At 42.6% G+C, this 21,586-nt stretch overlaps 1 protein-coding gene across 4 annotated transcripts in view; it reads right to left on the bottom strand.

Moving 5' to 3' along the window:
* LOC129823648 (ephrin type-B receptor 1-B) overlaps positions 1 to 21,586 on the bottom strand; it is a 482,949-nt gene that overhangs the window by 372,695 nt on the left and 88,668 nt on the right. The gene's annotated exons all lie outside the window — the stretch shown is intronic.

The raw sequence follows: 21,586 nt of genomic DNA, 5'->3' as shown, positions 1-21,586 counted from the left end.
ACTGGCGCGTGTTCATTTGGCACCAAAAGGGAGAAAACTGACTGAAACGGGGAAGGACAACCGGAATAAGAAATACTTCTTTTCATTTTCCGTTGCAAAACCTTTTGCTACGCTGTGCACTAATAAATATGACCCTGTATTCAGTTGAATGCCTTCCCATGTACTGAGTGTCACTTGCTACAATGAAGGGAGGAAAAGAGAAACGGAACTAAAACTGTTGCCAGAGAGTTGATTTAAAAAAAAAAGGGGACTTCATTTTAGAGGGAGTGATGGTGTCATGGTGATGGAAGCTAGCATCCAACTGGCATTTCATGCTAGCGAATGACGGGAGGCGGGCAGGGATGGCAGGGTGCGCACAAACACACACACACACACATACACGAGGATATGGTGTAACACACAAATCACACACACACACAAACACAGACAGGAGGAGATGTGGGGGCAACAGAGGCTTAGCTAGTAGACGTGTTTGGACTGGAACCAGATGGTAGGCTAGCTCAGCGGTACAGACCAGAGGTGAACTGCTCTCTCCTCAGGATGCCTGGCCCAGAAACACTGACCCACAGCCTGCCCCAGACACAGAGATGAGGGGCAGAACAGAACTGAAACAAATTACAGAACAGCCACCTTTCACCTCCTGTTTACTCTCTTCTCCTTTCATCTCCTCTCTCCTCTCCTCACCCCACATCTATCCTCTCTTCCCCTCTCATCTCCTCCCTCCTCTCATCCCCTCATCTCCCTTCTCCTCTCTTTCCTCTCTCCTCTCATCTCCTCTCTCCTCTCATCCCCTCTCTCCTCTCATCCCCTCTCTCCTCTCCTCTCCTCACCCCACATCTCTCCTCTCTTCCCCTCTCTTCTCTCATCTCCTCTTTCCTCTCATCTCCTCTCTCCTCTCCTCTCATCCCCTCATCTCCCTTCTCCTCTCATCCCCTCTCTCCTCTCATCTCCTCTCTCCTCTCGTCACCCCACATCTCTCCTCTCCTCACCCCACATCTCTCCTCTCCTCCACCACTTCTCCACCTCTCTCCACCTCTCTAAGTAAAGCCCATTAAGTCTGTCTCTGTAAATTCCTGCTGGTATATTCCCAGTCACACCGTGCTGCCCGACGACAGCGGTCTGAAGGATACTCATTGGTCAGATGAACCTTTGTACTGACCTCAGATCTATTTTTCAGTTAAGGTTTGGTGCCTGACTGGGCTAAAGCCGTGACAGATGGATAGTAACTCATTGTCAAAGTCATGTCAGCACTCCACTGTGTGTTTGTGTAGAGTGGGAAGGGTGGATATGTGCGTGTGCGTGTGTGCGCGTTCATGCATGCTTGTGCGTTCATGTGTGCATTTGCTATAAGTGTGTGTGTGCGTGTGTGTGCGCGTGCGTTCATGCGTGTGTGCACGTGAGTGTGCATGTGTGTGTTTGCTATAAGTGTGTGTGTGGGTGTGTGTGTGTGTCTATTGGGGGGTTATTAGCTAAGTGAAACTCAAAGCTAGTGAACACGTGACTCCTACATTCCCACTGCTACAGTCCTGTGGTACCCATTACATTTACCAGAAGAAAAGGTTATATGTCATTTTTCATGGAAGGAGTGTAGCCAACTGGAGAAAAAAGATGTGTCCACAGCCAGAGAAAATGGTTTGAAACTGAGAAAGATTGGCTTAAGACAGAGTATGAATTAAGACCACTTGAATGAAAAGCTAGAAACACTGAGACCGTTGGTCTTCCTTGAACCTTAACCCGAAGAGCAATGTAAGCCTGCGTTACTGACCCCAATGACCCCAAGCAGTCTGCTAGTAGGATTATATACAGTAACAAGTGCACTAGATAAGCAATTGGCTCTGAGCTGTAATCCATTGTTCCAGAAATCAATACTGTGCACTCTTATCGAGCTTATCAACGGCATAAACACAGTCCTATTCGCTTACAGCAATCATACAGCTTCACAATCACTTCGGCGCTAAAACAATTACAGTTTACAGCGCTTTAATCATGAAATAAATGATTACAGAGCCTTTTGGAAAGGTAGTTTCAAGAGTAGTCTAACGGAGAGAGTGTCGTATAACAATTTAGCTGGGGTATTGGCCTTTACATTTTACCGTGTTCATTCTGCCGTTGAGCCACAATGGAGACCTAATTTCCCATAGCAGAGAATGGGGCAAGGGCTCCGTTTAACATTCCAGTTGCGCTGCCTCGGCTCCAATCTGCCGACGGTAGTTGAAATGACTTACAAGGCAGAGGCTGGAGGAGCGGCAGCCACGTCTCTTTCTGTCCCATTGTGCTTGGTGAATAACACGGCTAGCCAGATAGCGGCAACACAAAGAAACAGGAAAAGGCCATTGGAGAGCTTAATTTGACAGTGCGCCGGCAACCCGTGTCTCTCTCTCTCCTTCTCTCTCTCTCTACCTTTCTCTCTTCCTCTGTCTCTCCTCTCTCAGTCCTCACCTCTCTAGGAGCATTCAACGTCAGGACAGCCAAAAAATATTTTGTGTGCCCTAGATTGTTCTGGCAATTCTCACATAAAAACTTAATTGGGAGGAAGGATGTTTGACATGCTTTTTACATTTGTATCACAATTTTTTAAATATAAAATCATAATAAAATGGCCATTTTAGTCCATTTTAAGACAAATATATTAATTAAGATGTGTCACTTCCTCCCATCTGAAGTCTCCCTGTCTTGCTCCCTCTCTCTCTCAATTCAATAGAAACACACAGCCCGTTCTCTTCTTCAACTACAATAGAAACACACAGTCCTTTCTCTTCTTCAACTACAATAGAAACACAGTCCTTTCTCTTCTTCAAGTACAATAGAAACACACAGTCCTTTCTCTTCTTCAACTACAATAGAAACACAGCCCTTTCTCTTCTTCAACTACAAAAGAAACACACAGCCCTTTCTCTTCTTCAACTACAATAGAAACACACAGTCCTTTCTCTTCTTCAACTACAATAGAAACACAGTCCTTTCTCTTCTTCAACTACAATAGAAACACAGTCCTTTCTCTTCTTCAACTACAATAGAAACACAGTCCTTTCTCTTCTTCAACTACAATATAAACACAGTCCTTTCTCTTCTTCAACTACAATAGAAACACACAGCCCTTTCTCTTCTTCAACTACAATAGAAACACACAGTCCTTTCTCTACTTCAACTACAATAGAAACACAGTCCTTTCTCTTCTTCAAGTACAATAGAAACACACAGTCCTTTATCTTCTTCAAGTACAATAGAAACACACAGTCCTTTCTCTTCTTCAGCTACAATAGAAACACACAGCACTTTCTCTTCTTCAACTACAATAGAAACACAGCCCTTTCTCTTCTTCAACTACAATAGAAACACAGTCCTTTCTCTTCTGCAACTACAATAGAAACACAGCCCTTTCTCTTCTTCAACTACAATAGAAACACAGTACTTTCTCTTCTTCAACTACAATAGAAACACACAGCCCTTTCTCTTCTTCAACTACAATAGAAACACACAGCCCTTTCTCTTCTTCAACTACAAAAGAAACACACAGCCCTTTCTCTTCTTCAACTACAATAGAAACACAGTCCTTTCTCTTCTTCAACTACAATAGAAACACACAGCCCTTTCTCTTCTTCAACTACAATAGAAACACAGTCCTTTCTCTTCTTCAACTACAATAGAAACACACAGCCCTTTTTCTTTTTCAACTACAATAGAAACACACAGCCCTTTCTCCTCTTCAACTACAATAGAAAGACACAGCCCTTTCTCTTCTTCAACCACAATAGAAACAAAGCCCTTTCTCTTCTTCAACTACAAATGAAACACACATCCCTTTCTCTTCTGCAACTACAATAGAAACACACACCCCTTTCTCTTCTGCAACTACAATATAAACACATCCCTTTCTCTTCTTCAAGTACAATAGAAACACATCCCTTTCTCTTCTGCAACTACAATAGAAACAAAGCCCTTTCTCTTCTTCAACTACAATAGAAACACATCCCTTTCTCTTCTGCAACTACAATAGAAACACATCCCTTTCTCTTCTGCAACTACAATAGAAACAAATCCCTTTCTCTTCTGCAACTACAATAGAAACAAAGCCCTTTCTCTTCTTCAACTACAATAGAAACAAACAGTCCTTTCTCTTCTTCAACTACAATAGAAACAAAGTCCTTTCTCTTCTTCAACTACAATAGAAACACACAGCCCTTTCTCTTCTGCAACTACAATAGAAACACACAGCCCTTTCTCTTCTTCAAGTACAATAGAAACACACAGCCGTTTCTCTTCTTCGACTACAATAGAAACACAGTCCTTTCTCCTATTCAACTACAATAGAAACACACAGCCCGTTCTCTTCTTCAACTACAATAGAAACACAGCCCTTTCTCTTCTTCAACTACAATAGAAACACAGTCCTTTCTCTTCTTCAACTACAATAGAAACACAGTCCTTTCTCTTCTTCAACTACAATAGAAACACAGTCCTTTCTCTTCTTCAACTACAATAGAAACACACAGCCCTTTCTCTTCTTCAACTACAATAGAAACACACAGTCCTTTCTCTTCTTCAACTACAATAGAAACACAGTCCTTTCTCTTCTTCAAGTACAATAGAAACACACAGTCCTTTATCTTCTTCAAGTACAATAGAAACACACAGTCCTTTCTCTTCTTCAACTACAATAGAAACACACAGCCCTTTCTCTTCTTCAACTACAATAGAAACACACAGCCCTTTCTCTTCTTCAACTACAATAGAAACACACAGCCCTTTCTCTTCTTCAACTACAATAGAAACACAGCCCTTTCTCTTCTTCAACTACAATAGAAACACAGTACTTTCTCTTCTTCAACTACAATAGAAACACACAGCCCTTTCTCTTCTTCAACTACAATAGAAACACACAGCCCTTTCTCTTCTTCAACTACAAAAGAAACACACAGCCCTTTCTCTTCTTCAACTACAATAGAAACACACAGCCCTTTCTCTTCTTCAACTACATTAGAAACAAAGCCCTTTCTCTTCTTCAACTACAATAGAAACACAGTCCTTTCTCTTCTTCAACTACAATAGAAACACACAGCCCTTTCTCTTTTTCAACTACAATAGAAACACACAGCCCTTTCTCCTCTTCAACTACAATAGAAAGACACAGCCCTTTCTCTTCTTCAACCACAATAGAAACAAAGCCCTTTCTCTTCTTCAACTACAAATGAAACACACATCCCTTTCTCTTCTGCAACTACAATAGAAACACTCACCCCTTTCTCTTCTGCAACTACAATAGAAACACATCCCTTTCTCTTCTTCAAGTACAATAGAAACACATCCCTTTCTCTTCTGCAACTACAATAGAAACAAAGCCCTTTCTCTTCTTCAACTACAATAGAAACACATCCCTTTCTCTTCTGCAACTACAATAGAAACACATCCCTTTCTCTTCTGCAACTACAATAGAAACAAAGCCCTTTCTCTTCTTCAACTACAATAGAAACACACAGTCCTTTCTCTTCTTCAACTACAATAGAAACACACAGCCCTTTCTCTTCTTCAACTACAATAGAAACACACAGCCCTTTCTCTTCTTCAACTACAATAGAAACACACAGCCCGTTCTCTTCTTCAACTACAATAGAAACACACAGCCCTTTCTCTTCTTCAAGTACAATAGAAACACACAGCCCTTTCTCTTCTTCAACTACAATAGAAACACACAGCCCTTTCTCTTCTTCAACTACAATAGAAACACAGTCCTTCCTCTTCTTCAACTACAATAGAAACACACAGCCCTTTCTCTTCTTCAACTACAATAGAAACAAAGTCCTTTCTCTTCTTCAACTACAATAGAAACACACAGCCCTTTCTCTTCTGCAACTACAATAGAAACACACAGCCCTTTCTCTTCTTCAAGTACAATAGAAACACAGTCCTTTCTCTTCTTCAACTACAATAGAAACACACAGCCCTTTCTCTTCTTCAACTACAATAGAAACACACAGCCCGTTCTCTTCTTCAACTACAATAGAAACACACAGTCCTTTCTCTTCTTCAACTACAATAGAAACACAGTCCTTTCTCTTCTTCAACTACAATAGAAACACAGTCCTTTCTCTTCTTCAACTACAATAGAAACACAGTCCTTTCTCTTCAACTACAATAGAAACACACAGCCCTTTCTCCTCTTCAACTACAATAGAAACACACAGCCCTTTCTCTTCTTCAACTACAATAGAAACACAGTCCTTTCTCTTCTTCAACTACAATAGAAACACACAGCCCGTTCTCTTCTTCAACTACAATAGAAACACACAGCCCTTTCTCTTCTTCAACTACAATAGAAACACACAGCCCTTTCTCTTCTTCAACTACAATAGAAACACACAGCCCGTTCTCTTCTTCAACTACAATAGAAACACACAGCCCTTTCTCTTCTTCAACTACAATAGAAACACACAGCCCTTTCTCTTCTTCAACTACAATAGAAACACACAGCCCGTTCTCTTCTTCAACTACAATAGAAACACACAGCCCTTTCTCTTCTTCAACTACAATAGAAACACACAGCCCTTTCTCTTCTTCAACTACAATAGAAACACACAGTCCTTTCTCTTCTTCAACTACAATAGAAACACACAGCCCTTTCTCTTCTTCAACTACAATAGAAACACAGTCCTTTCTCTTCTTCAACTACAATAGAAACAGTCCTTTCTCTTCTTCAACTACAATAGAAACACACAGCCCTTTCTCTTCTTCAACTACAATAGAAACACACAGCCCTTTCTCTTCTTCGACTACAATAGAAACACAGTCCTTTCTCTTCTTCAACTACAATAGAAACACATCCTTTCTCTTCTTCGAATACAATAGAAACACACAGCCCTTTCTCTTCTGCAACTACAATAGAAAAACACAATCCTTTCTCTTCTTCAACTACAATAGAAACAAAGCCCTTTCTCCTCTGCAACTACAATAGAAACACACAGCCCTTTCTCTTCTTCAACTACAATAGAAACACACAGCTCTTTCTCTTCTTCAACTACAATAGAAACACACAGCCCTTTCTCTTCTTCAACTACAATAGAAACACAGCCCTTCCGATGAACCCCTCCACTCCTACATCTACTATTAATCAAAGGCTTATTCAAATCAGAGCAGTCCTACAGACAGACAGCACCACTAGTCCTCTTTACAACAGGCTTCTGGTTAATAATGTTGTGAGACGTGGCACTTGTTGGGCCGGGAAGAAGGAGAAAGAGAGGGAGGCTGGGAGAGAAAAAGCGATTTGGGTTTTAATGAAAGGCTGATGGATGGGTCTGGAGGCTGGATAGCAGTTACTCACAGCTAGGCTGGGGCTCCATAGGCTTTGGCATACACTTAGCAGGGATAGGAAGAGAAGAGAGTCTGGGTTGGGATGGGATGGGTGGAGACAGAACCATCGCCGCAGGAGTGAATGGGAGAGCAGGGGAAAAAGTGGGAAATTATGGAAACTGGGATAACCAGATGTATGTGTGTGTGTGTGTGTGTGTGTGTGTGTGTGTGTGTGTGTGTGTGTGTGTGTGTGTGTGTGTGTGTGTGTGTGTGTGTGTGTGTGTGTGTGTGTGTGTGTGTGTGTGTGTGTGTGTGTGTGTGTGTGTATTAGTGTTAACCCAAAATGACACAACGACTAGGTTCCAGATTAACAACGTTTACTTCACCGTATTACCACAGTACATAGTTGCCATGCCACTCAGGCCAGGTCCATCTCCAGTCAGATTACTGCACAGGCGTACTAATAACAGAGCGATATCACCGTAATAACAGACATTTAGGGATACTTAAAACATGTAATAAGGATCAAACCCTTTTTTTCAATTTTCGCCTAAAATGACATACCCAAATCTAACTGGCTGTAGCTCAGGACCTGAAGCAAGGATATGCATATTCTTGATACCATTTGAAAGGAAACACATGCATAAACCTATGTATGCAGGCTCTCATGTCCATGAAAATCTATGATGTCTATGATGTGCTTCTACACCTGCATTGCTTGCTGTTTGGGGTTTTAGGCTGGGTTTCTGTACAGCACTTCGAGATATTAGCTGATGTACGAAGGGCTATATAAAATAAACTTGATTTGATTTTGATTTAATTTGATGTGTATCTTGATGTGAGGTGTAAATACTGGGGGGGGGGGATTATACAAAGTCTAGTTAACTTCTAACTTGTAAAACAAGTTAGAAGTTAGCGAACAAAGATACATGATTTGCACAGTTCCAGGTAAATCTGCCCGGTAACAGGATGCTAAACAAAAGGAAATTCCCCATACATGACTGATGTCCTCCTCTTAGCTGGCATAGATTAGTCTACACACACACACTTTTGAGAATCTCCAGGTAGACTTTTAGTCATAAGTTAGAAAATGTCTCTTTCCTACGTTACCCCTGCTAGTCTATCTCTCCATAGCCCGAGAAAACCGATTCCAGGACATCCATCTGTCCTGCAAACAACTGGATTGAACAGAGAGTAAAATTCTCCTCTTGGCTTCACTGTGGCCAGATGTGAGAACTCTTGGGGCTCATCTGGAGGAAAGGTGGTGCTTGGAGAAATGTCTTGAAAGAGACTTGTGAATACATATGGCTGAATAATGAGACTCTGAGGGCTACAGAGTAAGCTCTCTCTCTCTCTCAGCCCTGGCATGTGGCTATTTACCCAGGCCCTAACCAGGTATACCTGAAGAAGACAGACGGATAGACAGACAGACAGCAAAGGAGGACAGTACAGTATACTACAGAACTTAAGCCAGAATGCCAACACCAATTTATGCCCTCATCACTATGCCAACAACTACCCGTATCCGCCCCACATCTGCTAACCCAGTCCAGATTAAAAACCGAATGCTACGATTGTAAGGAAATTTCAAAAGATGAGCAAGGCAAGCGTCAAACACATGCAACAGTCAGTCAAGCTGTATCTTCCTCGGTAACACTGAAGCAGCACACACACATTATACACACACACATTGTACACACACACACAGCTTTTCAAATACATGTTAACACCCAGGGGAGAAGATCTCACGTAGTAGAAAGATTAAAGGCAGGCTTTGCATCATGGGTAAATCTAAGAAGACAATGATGCTATCAAGGTAATTATATTCTGTTCCCTAGTCTTGAGAAATTAAATCGGCTTAAAATAAAAGCAAATCCATAGGCTTGTTTTGCACTTGGAGTGGTTGATTTCCATCTAACCAACAGAACATTGTGTTCTATCATGCTGTGGTCCTGGTCATGTCCTCACATAGCATACAGAAGTTTTCCCATTCATTTTCAAAAAGTACACGTAAAAACAGAATCCCTTGAATGAAAATATGGCTTGATAATTGAAGTATTTTTTACAAAATATACTCCACTTACATTGTAAATCGACAAATTAAAGGATATTTGATGTCAGTGTGTGCTTTTAACATACAGTATACACAAAACCCTTAATGAACTGCCAGATACGCTAAGTAAATACATTAACAGCTCTGGGAGAAGTGATGTGAAGGTGATAGACCTCTTTGAAAGAGCAAAAGGTTTGCTTTTAGCCTTCTTTACTTTAGGTCCAAGGCCCTATCTAGGTCTGTCTGCCTGTCTGCCTGCCTGCCTGCCTGCCTGTCTGTCTGTCTGCCTGCCTGTCTGCCTGTCTGCCTGTCTGCCTGTCTGCCTGTCTGCCTGCCTGTCTGTCTGTCTGTCTGCCTGTCTGCCTGTCTGTCTGCCTGTCTGTCTGCCTGTCTGCCTGCCTGTCTGTCTGTCTGTCTGTCTGTCTGTCTGTCTGTCTGTCTGTCTGTCCATCAGTCTTTCATCTTTTAGGTCTGCCTGTCTGCCTGCTGTGTGGCAGACCCACATGATATGCCAAACTGGTCTGATGTAAAAACAAACATATCATGTGTTTTTAGAGGGTAAAATAACATTTGCTTATCTACACAACAGAGCGAGAGAGAGCGAGAGCGAGAGCGAGAGCGAGAGCGAGAGCGAGAGCGAGAGCGAGAGAGAGAGAGAGAGAGAGAGAGAGAGAGAATGGGAGGGAGGGAAGGAGGGAAGGAGAAAGAGAGAGTGAGCGAGAAAGAGAGGGAGAGAAATAACTGTTTATTGATCGAGCCTGTGCATTTAAGCAGTGCATTAAATGCAGAGAGATAGCTGGTGTCTGGTGGTAGATAGCTGGTGTCTGGTGGTAGATAGCTGGTGTCTGGTGGTAGATAGCTGGTGTCTGGTGGTAGATAGCTGGTGTCTGGTGGTAGATAGCTAGTGTCTGCTGGTAGATAGCTGGTGTCTGCTGGTAGATAGCTGGTGTCTGGTGGTAGATAGCTGGTGTCTGGTGGTAGATAGATGGTGTCTGGTGGTAGATAGCTGGTGTCTGGTGGTAGATAGCTGGTGTCTGGTGGTAGATAGCTGGTGTCTGGTGGTAGATAGCTGGTGTCTGGTGGTAGATAGATGGTGTCTGGTGGTAGATAGCTGGTGTCTGGTGGTAGATGGCTGGTGTCTGGTGGTAGATAGCTGGTGTCTGGTGGTAGATAGATGGTGTCTGGTGGTAGATAGCTGGTGTCTGGTGGTAGATAGATGGTGTCTGCTGGTAGATAGCTGATGTCTGGTGGTAGATAGCTGGTGTCTGGCTGTAGATAGCTAGTGTCTGGTGGTAGATAGCTGGTGTCTGCTGGTAGATAGCTGGTGTCTGGTTGTAGTTTGCTGGTGTCTGCTGGTAGAGAGCTGGTGTCTGGTGGTAGATAGCTGGTGTCTGGTGGTAGATAGCTAGCGTCTGGTGGTGGATAGCTGGTGTCTGGTGGTAGATAGCTGGTGTCTGGTGGTAGATAGCTAGTGTCTGGTGGTAGATAGCTGGTGTCTGGTGGTAGATAGCTAGTGTCTGGTGGTAGATAGATGGTGTCTGGTGGTGGATAGCTGGTGTCTGGTGGTAGATAGCTGGTGTCTGCTGGTAGATAGCTAGTGTCTGGTGGTAGATAGATGGTGTCTGGTGGTAGATAGCTGGTGTCTGGTGGTAGATAGCTAGTGTCTGGTGGTAGATAGCTGGTGTCTGGTGGTAGATAGCTGGTGTCTGGTGGTAGATAGCTGGTGTCTGGTGGTAGATAGCTGGTGTCTGGTGGTAGATAACTAGTGTCTGGTGGTAGATAGATGGTGTCTGGTGGTGGATAGCTGGTGTCTGGTGGTAGATAGCTGGTGTCTGGTGGTAGATAGCTGGTGTCTGGTGGTAGATAGCTGGTGTCTGGTGGTAGATAGCTAGTGTCTGGTGGTAGATAGATGGTGTCTGGTGGTAGATAGCTGGTGTCTGGTGGTAGATAGCTGGTGTCTGGTGGTAGATAGCTAGTGTCTGGTGGTAGATAGCTGGTGTCTGGTGGTAGATAGCTGGTGTCTGGTGGTAGATAGCTGGTTTCTGCTGGTAGATAGCTGGTGTCTGGTGGTAGATAGCTGGTGTCTGGTGGTAGATAGCTGGTGTCTGGTGGTAGATAGCTGGTGTCTGCTGGTAGATAGCTGGTGTCTGGTGGTAGATAGCTGGTGTCTGGTGGTAGATAGCTGGTGTCTGGTGGTAGATAGCTGGTGTCTGGTGGTAGATAGCTGGTGTCTGGTGGTAGATAGCTGGTGTCTGGTGGTAGATAGCTAGTGTCTGGTGGTAGATAGCTGGTGTCTGGTGGTAGTAGATAGCTGGTTTCTGGTCGCTGTCTGCTGGGAGGGTTAGTGTTACAAAAAACAATAAACACACAAATCCCCCCCACCCACCCAAAAATATTAAGAAAGTAAGAAATATCAGAATGAGTAATATCAGAATCGAAAAGAAAACAAAAGAGTGCTATGAAACTCAAAATTGAGCTCTACAACTTGATTAGAGTCCACTTGTGGTAAATTCAATTGATTGGACATGATTTGGAATGGCACACACCTGTCTATATAAGGTCCCAGAGTTGACAATGCATGTCAGAGCAAAAACCAAGCCACGAGGTTGAAGGAACTGTCTGTAGAGCTCCGAGACAGGATAGTGTCGAGGAACAAATGTGCTTCAACAAAGTACTGACTAAATGGTCTGAATACTTATGTAAATGTGATATTTCCGGGGGTTTTTTATACATTTGCAAACGTTTCTAAAAACCTGTTTTGTTTTGTCATTAGTCTGTATTGTGTGTAGATTGATGAAGGAAAAATACGATTTAATCCATTTTAGAATAAAGCTGTAACGTAACAAAATGTGGAAAATGTCAAGGGGTCTGAATACTTTCCGAATGCACTGTATATATATGTGTGTGTGTGTGTGTGTGTGTGTGTGTGCGTGTGTGCGTGTGTGCGTGTGTGCGTGTGTGCGTGTGTGTGTGTGTGTGTGTGTGTGTGTGTGTGTGTGTGTGTGTGTGTGTGTGTGTGTGTGTGTGTGTGTGTGTACATAAAGGTATATTTAGACAGTGTGGACAGTATATGAATATAAAAGGTCTGTACAGTAGCAGCCACATACAATGAGCCATAACTAGAATACAGTATGTACACATAAAGTGGGCAAAACAGCATGCAAACATCCCCAAAGTCACCAGTGTTCAATCAAATCAAATCAAATGTTATTGGTCACATACACATGGTTAGCAGATTGCGAGTGTAACGAAATGCTTATGCTTCTAGATCCGACAGTGCAGCAGTATCTAACAGGTCATATCTAACAAATTCCACAACAAAACCTAATATCTAACAAATTCCACAACAAAACCTAATACACAATCTAGTAAAGGAATGGGATGAGAATATATAAGTATAAAATATATGGATGAGCAGTGACAGAGCGGCTAAGATGGAATAGATAGTAAAGAATAGATAGTGAAGGATACAGTATACAGTATATACATATGAGATGAGTAACGTGAGATATGTAAACATTCTTAAAGTGGCGTTATTTACGTGACTAGTGTTCCATTTATTAAAGTGGCCAATGATATCAAGTCTGAGGTAGGCAGCCGCCTCTCTGTGCTAGTGGTGGCTGTTAAACAATCTGATGGCCTTGAGATAGAAGCTGTTTTTCAATCTCTCGGTCCCCGCTTTGATGCATCTGTGCTGACCTCACCTTCTGGGTGGAAGCGGGATGAGCAGGTAGTTGCTCGGGTGATTATTGTCCTTGATGATCTTTTTTTCCTTCCTGTGACATCGGGTGCTGTAGGTTTCCAGGTAGTTTGCCCCCTGTGATGCGTTGTGCAGACCTCACTACCCTCTGGAGAACCCTGTGGTTGTGGGCGGTGCAGTTGCCGTACCAGGCGGTGATACAGCCCGACAGGACGCTCTCAATTGTGTCCCTGTAAAAGTTAGTGAGGGATTCTTCACCACGCTGTCTGTGTGTGGGGACCCTTTCAGTTTGTCTGTGAAACGTACACCAAGGAACTTAAAACTCTCTAGCTTCTCCACTGCTGTCCCTTCGATGTGGATAGGGGGGTGCTCCTTTTGCTGTTTCCTGAAGTCCACGATCATCTCTTTTGTTTTGCTGACATTGAGTGAGAGGTTATTTTCCTGACACCACACTCTGAGGGCCCTCACCTCCTCCCTGTAGGCTGTCTCGTCGTTGTTGGTAATCAAGCCTACCACTGTTGTGTTGTCTGCAAACTTGATGATTGAGTTGGAGGCGTGCATGGCCACGCAGTCGTAGGTGAACAGGGAGTACAGGAGAGGGCTGAGTATGCGTGGGGTCCCAGTGTCGAGGATCAGCGGAGTGGATATGTTGTTTCCTACCATCACCACCTGGGGGCGGCCTGTCAGGAAGTCCAGGACTCAGTTGCACAGGGAGTGGTTGAGACCCAGGGCTTCCATCTTGATGATGAGCTTGGATGGTACTATGGTGTTGAATGCTGAGCTGTAGTCAATGAACAGCATTCTTACATAGGTATTCCTCTTGTCCAGATGGGATAGGGCAGTGTGCAGTGTGATGGCAATTGCATCGTCTGTGGACCTATTGGGGCGGTAAGCAAACTGAAGTGGGTCTAGGGTAACAGGTAGGGTGGAGGTGATATGGTCCTTGACTTGTCTCTCAAAGGACTTCATGATGACAGAAGTGAGTGCTATGGGGCGATAGTTATTTAGTTCAGATATCTTTGCCTTCTTGGGTACAGGAACAATGGTGGCCATCTTGAAGCATGTGGGAACAACAGACTGGGATAGGGATTGATTGAATATGTCCGTAAACACACCAGCCAGCTGGTCTGCACATGCTCTGAGGGATGCCGTCTGGGCCGGCAGCCTTGCGAGGGTTAACACGTACAAATGTTTTACTCAGGTCGGTCATGGAGAATGACTATGTACATGTAAATAGGGCAGCAGTGTCTGAGGTGCATTTAAAATAGATATACACCTGCTTCTTCCATGATATAGACTGTCTAGGTGAATCCAGGTGAAAGCTATGACCTCTTTTTGATGTCACTTATTAAATCCACTTCAATCAGTATAGATGAAGGGGAGGAGACATGTTAAAGAAGGATTTTTAAACCTTGAGACAATTGAGACATGGATTGTGTATGAAGGTGTTTGCTATACTCTATAATGTTTGCTATACTCAGTGTAGCTAAGTATGCTAATTAGCATGTACTTAGTTAGCTGTTGCAAAGTAGCCTAAATAGCGCCCAACGGACACACACATTAACTGCACTACTCTATCAAAGGACTACAGGCATAAAGTTATGTTTGTATCTCTCTAAGCCATAAGAATGCACCTTTAATTACTGGCAGTGTTGCGATCATTGGTATTTTCATGAATCCCAATTATATCAGTGAACCCATTATTTATTCCCCTTCTATGGAGGTAATTTGTACCATCATTGAGCTGGTCCAGTCTTAAAACATATCGCTTTTAGACTCTTCTTCTCCTGGAGAGGTTTGAATAATGAAGAGAAAAACATTGTTCTTCATCTCGCGAATCAATAAGAGGATTTAGCTCTGTACAAAAGTTGGAGGCTGCGTCCAAAATCGCACCCTATTTCCTATTACATGCACTACTTTTGACCACGGGCCCATAGGGGATATGGTGCCACATGGGATGCGGACGCTTTCTCATCTGCATTCTCTACCAGGATGGGTGGAATCCTGCAGGGTCCCGGAATATTATCTTCCTTTCTCCCTTTCTTCCTGTCTACTGTATGTTCTTTCCCCTGGCCCTCCCTCCTCCGTGTTCACCTTGGCTAGTTAAACCATGTCTTTCATTTGTCTTTCAAGCCAACAGAAACCAGTGGATTAGACATGGGAGAGTGTTCTCACGGAACGCAAACCCTTACCCCGACCAACGATCTCTGACTAAATACCCACTCTGCACTCTGCACTCTGCACTCTGCACTCTGCACTCTGCACTCTGCACTCTGCACTCTGCACTCTGCACTCTGCACTCTGCACTCTGCACTCTGCACTCTGCACTCTGCACTCTGCACTCTGCACTCTGCACTCTCCTCAATGGAGCAGAAGAGAGAGTTTAAGTGTGTATGTGTTAGAGGGGTGTAAGTTAGGCAGCCTCTTTGGGACTGCCATGCCCAGGTGGTACATGTAGCTACTGTATGCTAGCATTGAAAGTACTAATAGCTAACACCATCAACTTGATTAGCTACTGTATGTTAGCATTGAAAGTACTAATAGCTAACACCGTCAACTTGATTAGCTCCTGTATGTTAGCATTGAAAGTACTAATAGCTAACACCGTCAACTTGATTAAGTACTACTTCTACTGGCTTAGGAGAGCTTGGCTTTCTAAAACGTTCTGGAAACACACATGCATGTCGCTTGCACACACTGTAGGATAACAGACAGTTGGAAGTAGAGCTGGGCGATATGGACAAACATCCATATTGCGATAAAGTGCCTGAATTCATGTGAAACAATAAATAAAACAATAAGTTAATACCATTAATGTGCACTACAATTCATGTATTTATTTTACTACTACTAGTTTGATTGTTGTAGCCATCAATTGGCCCATTAACAATCACCCTTATTAGCAAAATTATTTCATTTCATTTCAAACTACACATTTCTCTTGTATAGGCGACTTATCGTAATGATAAGAACGAAATACCCGCGATAAGTGAACGGTATGTTCAGTGTCGATAGTTTTGGGTTTATCTTCCCAGATCTTATTGGAAGTATGAATAATTTCACGCCACACATACTCCGAGAAAAAATCCTGCCTCAATCTGAGCGATAACAGTCTCTTAATGGACTAACTGAATGTCAACAGATGTGTGTGTGTGTGTATGTCTGCCTGTGTTTGTGTCTGTCTGTCTGTGTTTGTTTGTGTCTGTCTGGCTCGTTGGAGTAAAGGTAAACAGAGCAGGCATTACAGAGACATAAACAGTAGTTTGGTAGTAATCCTTCTCCCCTCTCCCCTGACACCACTTCACCTGGCCGAGACTAAACCCGTTCAGCCGGCATGTCCACCTGGGAACGGTCTGTTCCACCTACACACCCCTGGGAATGGTCTGATCCACCTACACACCCCTGGGAATGGTCTGATCCACCTACACACCCCTGGGAATGGTCTGTTCCACCTACACACCCCTGGGAATGGTCTGTTCCACCTACACACCCCTGGGAATGGTCTGTTCCACCTACACACCCCTGGGAATGGTCTGTTCCACCTACACACCCCTGGGAATGGTCTGTTCCACCTACACACCCCTGGGAATGGTCTGTTCCACCTACACACCTACACACCCCTGGGAATGGTTTGTTCCACCTACACACCCCTGGGAATGGTCTGTTCCACCTACACACCCCTGGGAATGGTCTGTTCCACCTACACACCTACACACCCCTTGGAACGGTGGACATTACTTCTAACCCTCTATGAGAGAGGAGAGTAGACTATGGAGGTAAAGAGAGCACATATTCACAGGTGATAGGAAAAGTCACTGAAAAGGCATTTGAGGTGAACTATCCCATTTAACTCCAGGCAAAGGAGAGTGTCCCTATCCACCAGACTCTTGACCTCTGGTTGATTACAGTGCCCTCTAAGAGGTGTGTTATTTTAACTACCTGTAGTGGCTTAAGAGGTGTGTTATTTTAACTACCTGTAGTGGCTTAAGAGGTGTGTTATTTTAACTACCCGTAGTGGCTTAAGAGGTGTGTTATTTTAACTACCCGTAGTGGTTTAAGAGGTGTATTATTTTAACCACCTTTAGTGTCTTAAGAGGTGTGTTATTTTAACTACCTTTAGTGTCTTAAGAGGTGTGTTATTTTAACTACCTGTAGTGGTTTAAGAGGTGTGTTATTTTAACTACCCGTAGTGGTTTAAGAGGTGTGTTATTTTAACTACCTGTAGTGGTTTAAGAGGTGTATTATTTTAACTACCTGTAGTGGTTTAAGAGGTGTGTTATTTTAACTACCCGTAGTGGTTTAAGAGGTGTGTTATTTTAACTACCTGTAGTGGTTTAAGAGGTGTGTTATTTTAACTACCCGTAGTGGTTTAAGAGGTGTATTATTTTAACTACCTGTAGTGGTTTAAGAGGTGTGTTATTTTAACTACCCGTAGTGGTTTAAGAGGTGTATTATTTTAACTACCTGTAGTGGTTTAAGAGGCGTGTTATTTTAACTACCCGTAGTGGTTTAAGAGGTGTGTTATTTTAACTACCCGTAGTGGTTTAAGAGGTGTGTTATTTTAACTACCTGTAGTGGCTTAAGAGGTGTGTTATTTGAACTACCTGTAGTGGTTTAAGAGGTGTATTATTTTAACTACCCGTAGTGGTTTAAGAGGTGTGTTATTTTAACTACCTGTAGTGGTTTAAGAGGTGTGTTATTTTAACTACCCGTAGTGGTTTAAGAGGTGTGTTATTTTAACCACCTTTAGTGTCTTAAGAGGTGTGTTATTTTAACTACCTGTAGTGGTTTAAGAGGTGTGTTATTTTAACTACCCGTAGTGGTTTAAGAGGTGTGTTATTTTAACTACCCGTAGTGGTTTAAGAGGTGTATTATTTTAACTACCCGTAGTGGTTTAAGAGGTGTGTTATTTTAACTACCTGTAGTGGTTTAAGAGGTGTGTTATTTTAACTACCCGTAGTGGTTTAAGAGGTGTGTTATTTGAACTACCTGTAGTGGCTTAACTTCTTGAGAATACAGGGGGTGCTGTTTTCGCATTAGCATAATTGCCTCTACAGATTAAACTGCCTCTTATTCAATTATTGCTGTTACTATATGCATATAACCATATACCATTGGATAGAAAACAAGCTATGGTTTCTAAATCCGTTTCAATTTTGTCTCTGAGTGAAACACAGGTCATTTGACAGCACTTTCCCTGAGCCAGAAGAAGATTGCAAGATGTGTATGCTCGCTTCAACGCTCTGCCTATATATGGTCACGCCACCTATGACCCGAAACACACTTCATTCTTCTTCCTCTGGGTGTCAGGAAGACGTCAGAGGAGAAATTTTTTGTTTATCTTGTACTGACGTGAAATAAGACCTATTTCTTTAGCGTGACCGACAACTTCCGGTTTTCTGAAACGCGCGTTTTAGAGGTGCAATTGTCTTTTGTTATGCTGACGTTACGGATGAAAACTATCTCCGTCTCGAAGTTTGTTTGATACATGTGACCATATCATCGTAATGTATGTTTTTTCAATATAGTTTAATCAGATTATTTGAATTTTTTCGGGAGTTTTGCCGTGTTCCGTTCTGTGAGTTTTTTAACTTTGGACAGGGACCGTGCCAGTCGACCAGTACCCAGGCTAAAGGAAGAGGGAAAGTTGCCATTGTGAATGGATTGAACGACTCATCAGGACTAAGGACACCTTGATCAACATTCTGATGAAAGATCAGCAATAGTAAGACCCAATTTACGATGTTATTTCATATATCTGTCGTGCATGTGAACTGGTCGGGCGCGCCCAGCTGGTTCTGGCTGGCGTGGTTATGCTAATTTAGCGCTACATTTTGTTTTCGCTATAAAACATTTAATAAATCTGAAATATTGTTTGGATTCACCAGATGTTGGGCTTTCAATATCTGTACGCTGTGTATTTTTTCTGAAATGTTTTAAGACAAGTAATTAGTTATATAACGTTGGTCTCTGTAATTGTTCTAGCTGCATCAGCACTATATCAGATTGCAGCTGCAATGTAGAACTGTGATTTATACCTGAAAAATGCACATTTAAAAAAAAAAAACTATGCTATACCATAAATATGTTATCAGACTGTCATCTTATGAATTTGTTTGTTGGTTAGTGGCTATCAATATCTTAGTTTAGCCGAATTGGTGATAGCACCTGATGGAGTAAGAAACTGTTGGAGTAAGAAAATGGTGTCTTTTGCTAACGTGTTTAGCTAATAGATTTACATATTGTGTCTTCCCTGTAAAACATTTAAAAAATATGAAATGGTGGTTTTATTCACAAGATCTGTGTCTTTCATTGGGTGTCTTGGACATGTGATTTAATGATATTTAGATGCTACTATTTAATTGTGACGCTATGCTAGCGATGCTAATCAGTGTGGGGGAGGTGGGGGGTGCTCCCGGATCCGGGTTAGGTACTCTGTAGAGGCCACTACGGGTAGTTAAAATAACACACCTCTTAAACCACTACGGTTAGTTAAAATAACACACCTCTTAAGCCACTACAGGTAGTTAAAATAACACACCTCTTAAACCACTACGGGTAGTTAAAATAACACACCTCTTAAGCCACTACAGGTAGTTCAAATAACACACCTCTTAAACCACTACGGGTAGTTAAAATAACACACCTCTTAAACCACTACGGGTAGTTAAAATAACACACCTCTTAAGCCACTACAGGTAGTTAAAATAACACACCTCTTAAACCACTACGGGTAGTTAAAATAACACACCTCTTAAACCACTACGGGTAGTTAAAATAACACACCTCTTAAGCCACTACAGGTAGTTCAAATAACACACCTCTTAAACCACTACGGGTAGTTAAAATAACACACCTCTTAAACCACTACGGGTAGTTAAAATAACACACCTCTTAAGCCACTACAGGTAGTTAAAATAACACACCTCTTAAACCACTACAGGTAGTTAAAATAACACACCTCTTAAGAGGTGTGTTATTTTAACTACCCGTAGTGGTTTAAGAGGTGTGTTATTTGAACTACCCGTAGTGGCTGTCAGGGATATACTCTAATTTGAAGTCAACCTGGATAAGAGTGTCTGCTAAAGGACTAAATTGTCAAATTTACTCCATTCGTAATGGCTTGTTAGTGTCAATATTGCAACCTCCATTTCCCCGTTTCTCAGTTTACGCTCACGTTAGATGAAGATCAGTCATTAGTTAATGTTGGTTATGATAGTCATGCAAGAGCAGGCATGACAAAGCTCCCTAAATAGATGAAAGTACAGCATGTTTCAGATCTAAACACACATGTCAACATACAGTGCCTTCGGAAAGTATTCAGACTACTTGATTTTTTCCACATTTTGTTACGTTACAGCCTTATTCTAAAATGGGTTAAATAAATTAAAATCCAACAGCAATCTACACACAATACCCCAAAATGACAAAGCAAAAACAAGTATTTAGAATTTTTTGCAAACGTATCACAAATAAAAAACATAAACACCTTATTTACATAATATTTCAGACCCTTTGCTTGTAACCACCAAGAGTCTTCCTAGACCTGGCCACCTGTAAAACTGAGCAATCAGCGGAGAAGAGCCTTGGTCAGGGAGGTCACTCTGACAGAGCTCTAGAGTTCCTCTGTGGAGATGGGAGAACCTTCCAGAAGGACAACCATCTCTGCAGCACTTCACCAATCAGGCCTTTATGATAGAGTGGTCATCTGGAAGCCACTCCTCAGTGAAAGGCATGATAGCCTGCTTGGAGTTTGCCAAAAGTCACCTAAAGACTCATACCATGAGAAACAAGATTAAACTCTTAGGCCTGAATGCCAAGCGTCACTTTTGGAGGAAACCTTTTGGAGGAAACCCTTTTGGAGGAAACCTTTTGGAGGAGACCTTTTGGAGGAAACCCTTTTGGAGGAAACCTTTTGGAGGAAACCCTTTTGGAGGAAACCCTTTTGGAGGAAACCCTTTTGGAGGAAACCCTTTTGGAGGAAACCTTTTGGAGGAAACCTTTTGGAGGAAACCATCACTACGGTGAATCATGGTGGTGGGAGCATCATGCTGTGGGGATGTTTTTCAGCGGCAGGGACTGGGAGACTAGTCAGGATCGAGGCAAAGATGACCGCAGCAAAGTACAGAGAGATCCTTGATGAAAACCTGCTCCAGAGCGCTCAGGTCCTCAGACTGAGGCTCACCTTCCAACAGGACAACAACCCTAAGCACACAGCCAAGACAACGCAGGAATGGCTTCAGGACAAGTCTCTGAATGTCCTTGAGTGGCCCAGCTAGAGCCCGGACTTGAACCCGATCGAACATCTCTGGAGAGACCTGAAAATAGCTGTAACATTAGCCAGCCATAGCAACCATCAAATTGATTGAAAACATCTACGTAATAACTTTTCCTAATCTTTTTTATATAAGTGAAGCAAAGTCACTGTACTTAGGACCAAATAACAGTCCTATTACTTGAGTCAGGCGGATGGAAGAAGGAGCAACAGATAATCAATTTGTTTAATTGTGACTTGAATGCTGCGCAGCAGGATCACAGGATAGCTTAGA

This window comes from Salvelinus fontinalis, chromosome 26, assembly GCF_029448725.1.
Source record: "Salvelinus fontinalis isolate EN_2023a chromosome 26, ASM2944872v1, whole genome shotgun sequence".
In the NCBI taxonomy this organism is placed as follows: domain Eukaryota; kingdom Metazoa; phylum Chordata; class Actinopteri; order Salmoniformes; family Salmonidae; genus Salvelinus; species Salvelinus fontinalis.
Note: the sequence above shows the minus strand (reverse complement) of the source record. Positions and strands in the feature narration are given on the sequence as shown.